Below are 5,598 nucleotides of genomic sequence, written 5' to 3'. Positions count from 1 at the left end.
TGAACACAGGACACATACACTAAACTGACTTCTAAACAGTTCCATCTTGGTGAATTGTCTCTACTTCTGGGAGCAGGGACAAGTAGTAAAAACATTACCTTCTGTATAAAGAATCTCCTAATATTCTAAACAAAATATTTTTTTCTGTCCTCAATATATGACTATTAAATACACCTACTTTAAATTAATATTTTATTTTCTCTATAACTGTTTAATATTAAAAAATGCATAAAACTTAATGCAGATGCAAATTCACTTGCCCTGTTTTCAGGTGTATATCTGCATGGAGGAGTGTGGAGATTAGCAAAAGTGAAGAATAAGTCTAGAAAAAATGCTGAGAATCTGAGTATCTTAACATATAAGCTTCCTCTGTTTATCTTTTGGTATTATATTCAAATACTCACCTAAGTCAGGAGGTATGCTTGCTGTAGTTAAAGATCTAAAGAGATTCACCATAGATGACAAGGAAAACAAATGGTAAAAGTGCTAACTAGATCAAGAGGAACTCAGTGCTACTTGCTTATCTTCTCATGTGTTAGGTGAAATCCTGACAACCTAAGTATCATTCTCCTTTTAGCATTTTATAAGAGGAACCCATAATTATGGGGTGCGATTTCCCACAGTCCCCATAGATCCTTTCTAACATTTCTCCTGTGTTGATCCCAGAAATGCCTAGAGAAATATATACTCACAAGCTCAATTCTTCAGTCTTTTTATGTGCCTGCATTGACATGCTTATGTAACTATATATGCAGTTATAAAGAAATGGTTTTCAATGAGACAAATAGAGGACAAATATAGTATCAGCAGTTGGGCAAGACTATGATGCAATTCTCCTGAGGAATGGAGTTAATAGAGAACTAAATTTTTTTTCAGCTTTCAATAGCTTGTAAAAATGAATGTACAAATATTGGGGAAAAGAAGCAAGTATGAATTCCAGTACCTTATTCCCAGTATACTCAGAGCCTCATGATTTAACTTCATGAAGCTGAAAGAAAGAAATGGAAGTAGAGCACCCTCCCTAATAAGAGATCATCCAAACACTTTTGAGAAACCTATTTAGACCCCATCATTTTTTGTTTTGTTTAAATCTCTAAACAACTCTTCAAACTTTTACGAAAATAATTATTCTTAGAACTGTTAAACTATAATATTTAGTTAAGAAAGTGAAGGAAATATAGAATCAAATAAGTGATAGCAAATATGTGTATTGAATTCCAAATCTTTTAATTTTCTAGGCACTTCATTACTTTCAAATGTTACCTTTTGACACTCTGACTTTGCATTTCAAGAAAAGTCAAGTATCAATTTGAAAATTTTAATGAATATAGAAAATTATTTTAAAATATGAATAAATTGCTGGATTTAAAGCATACCTAGAAACAAAAATTAATTCATTTGCACTTTTATTTCACCAAAGGCCAATGAAAATTTGTTTACCATGTTGAACATTTGGGAAAGTGGAAGTTCAGGCCATGGATTTATTTGATTATTTTTTTTAGGCATAATTTTGTATAAATGAAAAATAAAATATAACTTTTTAATATTTTGGTAAGATGCTATTTAAATATAGATGACTAAAACTAAGAAAACTAAGTGATAACTGATTTTACTCAAAATGTCCAAAATTGCCCAGCTGGCGTGGCTCAGTGGTTCAGCACGGATCTATGAACCAGGAGGTCACAGTTCTATTCCTGGTCTTTCGGGCCCCAGTAGGGGGAGTGCAGAAGGCAGTTGTTCAATGATTCTCATCATTGATGTTTCTCTCTCTCTCTCTCTCCCTCTCCCTTCCTCTCTGAAATCAATAAAATTATGCCATCATAATGCACATGACAACCCAGTTGAGGCAGTAGGTACAGTTCTGGGCTAGCAAGTTTATTCTTGTAGGTATTGTAATATTGGCATATATGTTGGGGGTTACATCAAGACGCGTTCAGGAATCTGGAGAAGGCTGTTCATAGATTAAAATAGTCCAGAGATGAAACTTAATTGTGAAAGGCATTACACCCATTTTCCTTTCTTTAAAATCTTTCCCATTGCTTGGAAATGATCAGAAATTGTTTGCTGAGCAACTTTTAATCTTCCTGAAAGTTGTTTTTGAGTTTGACATGCATCTTCATCCAATAATGATTGTAATTGTTGGTCTTCAAACTTTTTCGGTTGACCTGCATGTTCTTTGTCTTTCACATTGAAATCATCACTTTTAAAGCATTTAAACCAGTGTTCGCAAGTATCTTGAGATAGACCATGAAGTATACGATAAGTATACGATAAGTTTTTCTTCAAAATAAAGTAATGAATTAAAAGTTCCCACAAATGCTCTTTTTTTGGCATGAAATAGGACATTTTTAATCATAAAAATATCTATGATGTTAACACTTTCAGCAAATTTGACATATAAAGTTTTGAAACTAGCTGTCAATACAACAAAATAACATACATATCAAATCACATATATATCAACATATGTGTAACTCCATCTATTGAAAAAATCCAAATTATTAACTGGTACACCTAGTAACTTCCCTTTTTCTGGACCCTTTGGGGCACAACCTAATGTGCCTGGGCACCAGGCCAGATAACACAAATTTCTTCATTGTCATCATGTTAATTGTTCCTGCACCTACTAAGCATGTGTCTATCATTTTACTTTTTATCCAATCCCAGGGGTTCAACTCCTCCCCCCTCGCCCCCCCCCCCATACGACTTTTTATTAACACAACTTGTCCTGAGGCAAGGCAGAGATATACACTTCAAAGGGTATACAAAAGCATTGTCAAAATGGGGGAATTAGCCCATGGCTGTTCAGGTGTTTGGCCAGTAGGAGGCAATAACATGTAGATTAAGAAGCCCTTTAGCTGTCTCGTAGCCAAGAAATCAATTTAATATATCCAATTCAGGCTTAGGGAAATGCCTTCAGACATTCCCGGATTCAGCCCTGCTGTCATGCTGGAATTGGTCTCTGACAAAATATACTGTGGATTTGGGAGAACTAGAGTTGTTAAGACCTTGTTGGAAATTTGGTAGAGTACAGCATCAACAGAGCACACTGTTGGTGAAGTTGTGCTTTTTTAATAAGACTTCCATCATTTTTTTAAACAGCACTGAAAATACAAAGGTAATTCATATGGTTCTCCATATTCAAGGCAGTTCCATCGAATTTGAGATGATACAGTCATAAAGAAAGTTCATGATATTAAGGTGCTAAATCTAATAATTGTATCTCCTATGATGAACTCAAGATTATTGGAATGAAATTTGAAAATCTTTCAAAGCCTTTCTACCTTGAGAGAGAGAGAGAGAAAGAGAAGTGTCAATGATAGGAGAGAATCATTGATCAACTGCCTCTTGCACACTCTACACTGGGGATCATGCCCAGGCATGTGTCCTGACCAGGAATCAAACTGTGACCTCCTGGTTCATAGGTCGACACTCAACAACTGAGCCTCACTGATCAGGCAGGTTGCATTTTTCTAGGAATATGTACATTTTGTCTAGGTTGTCCAGATTTCTGGAGTAGGGTTGTTAAAAGTATTTTTTAATAATCCTTTTTATTTATGTGGGGTTGGTTGTTACTTCCCTTCTTTCATTTTTTATTTTGTTTATTTGGGTCCTCCATCTTTGTTTCTTGGTGAGCCTGTCATTTATTTCCACTCTGATCTTAATTATTTCCTTTCTTCTACTTACTCTTGGCTTTTCTTATTGATCTCTTTTTAGTGCTTTAACTGCTAGGATCAGATAACTTATTACCAGTGGGGGGTTTTTTGTTTGTTTGTTTCTTGAAGTGCTGGAGGCTAAGAACAGTAGTTAGCATAATAAATGTGAGAAGTTCATCAGAAGGCTTATTATTAAGCATATTATTATCTGTTGCCAAACAGCTGAGGGTAATTCCCCTAACCTGATAATCCTTTATTGTTTACCAAACCTTACCTTTGATATGAATATCTGCTTTGCTAAAGGGCAAAATGTGTGAGTAAAAAGCCCTGGTTCCCAACATTTGGGGAGCCACTCCACTAGAGAATTGGCTTCCATCTGGTTCCCCCAATGCCTTCCAAATTTATATTTCTTGTCTAATCTCTATCCATTTATGTCCCAGCCCCTTCTCCAGATTTCTGAACCCTTTCTGTAAAAAGACTGCAGCATTTAAGTAGGCCTTTAGTGCTATGAATATCCCACTCAGGACTGTTTTCATTGTTTCCTATAGATTTTTGATTGTTGTGTTTTTATTTTTATTTGTTGCCAGGATGTTTTCTATTTCTTCTTTGATCTCTTTGATAACCCATTCATTGTTCAATAGCATGCTATTTAGCCTCCTTTTGTTTGATTGTTTTTTATTGTTTTTATTGTCACCTGACAGGGTCTTGATGGGGGACCTCAGGCCGAACCCCCCACCACGTAAGCAGGCCAAGGGACCTCAACCCCTCCTCCCTCCGTACCCCCCGGCCTGGCAGGGTTTGATGGGGGAGGTGAGGCTGGGCCCCCACCTGGCAGGGCTTGACATGGTATCTCAGACCACGGCCCCACCCATTGGGGCTTCATGGGAGTTCTCAGGCTGCATCCCCACCCAGCAGGGCTTGATTGGATTGCTCATCTTCCTTTTGTTAAGTTGCTTGAATTCTCCATAAATTTTGGAGATTAAACCCTTCTCAAATATAACACTGGCAAATACATTCTCCCATGCAGTGGGCTCTCTTGTTATTTTGTTGATTGTTTCTTTTGCTATGCAGAAGCTTTTTATTTTTATATATTCTCATTAGTTTATTTTCTCCTTGGTTTTCATTGTCCTAGGAGATGTAGAGTAAAGATAGTGCTGCACAATATATCTGAGATTTTGCTGCCTATGGATTCTTTTAAGATTTTTATGGTTTCCCATCTTACGTTTAAGTCTTCTATCCATCTGATTTTATTATTGAGTATGGTGTAAGCTGGTGATCTAGTTTCATTTTTTGCATGTGTCTGTCCAATTTTCCCAACACCATTTATTGAAGAGACTGTCTTGACTCCATTGTATGCTGTTGCCTCCTTTGTCAAATATTAATTGAACATAATGGCTTGGGTCTATTTCTGGGTTCTCTGTTCTGTTCCATTGGTCTACATGTCTGTTCTTGTGCCAGTACCATTCAGTTTTGAGAATAGTGACTTTGTAATATACCTTAATATCTGGTATTGTGATAACTCCAACTTTGTTTTTCTTTCTCAGTATTGCTTCAGCTATTTGAGGTATTTTTTGATTCCATATAAATTTTTTTTGTGATTGGATTGCTCATCTTCCTTTTGTTAAGTTGCTTGAATTCTCCATAAATTTTGGAGATTAAACCCTTCTCAAATATAACACTGGCAAATACATTCTCCCATGCAGTGGGCTCTCTTGTTATTTTGTTGATTGTTTCTTTTGCTATGCAGAAGCTTTTTATTTTTATATATTCTCATTAGTTTATTTTCTCCTTGGTTTTCATTGTCCTAGGAGATGTAGAGTAAAGATAGTGCTGCACAATATATCTGAGATTTTGCTGCCTATGGATTCTTTTAAGATTTTTATGGTTTCCCATCTTACGTTTAAGTCTTCTATCCATCTGATTTTATTATTGAGTATGGTGT

Source organism: Myotis davidii, unplaced genomic scaffold, assembly GCF_000327345.1.
Source record: "Myotis davidii unplaced genomic scaffold, ASM32734v1 scaffold1397, whole genome shotgun sequence".
In the NCBI taxonomy this organism is placed as follows: Eukaryota; Metazoa; Chordata; class Mammalia; order Chiroptera; family Vespertilionidae; genus Myotis; species Myotis davidii.
This window is presented reverse-complemented; position numbering follows the sequence as displayed.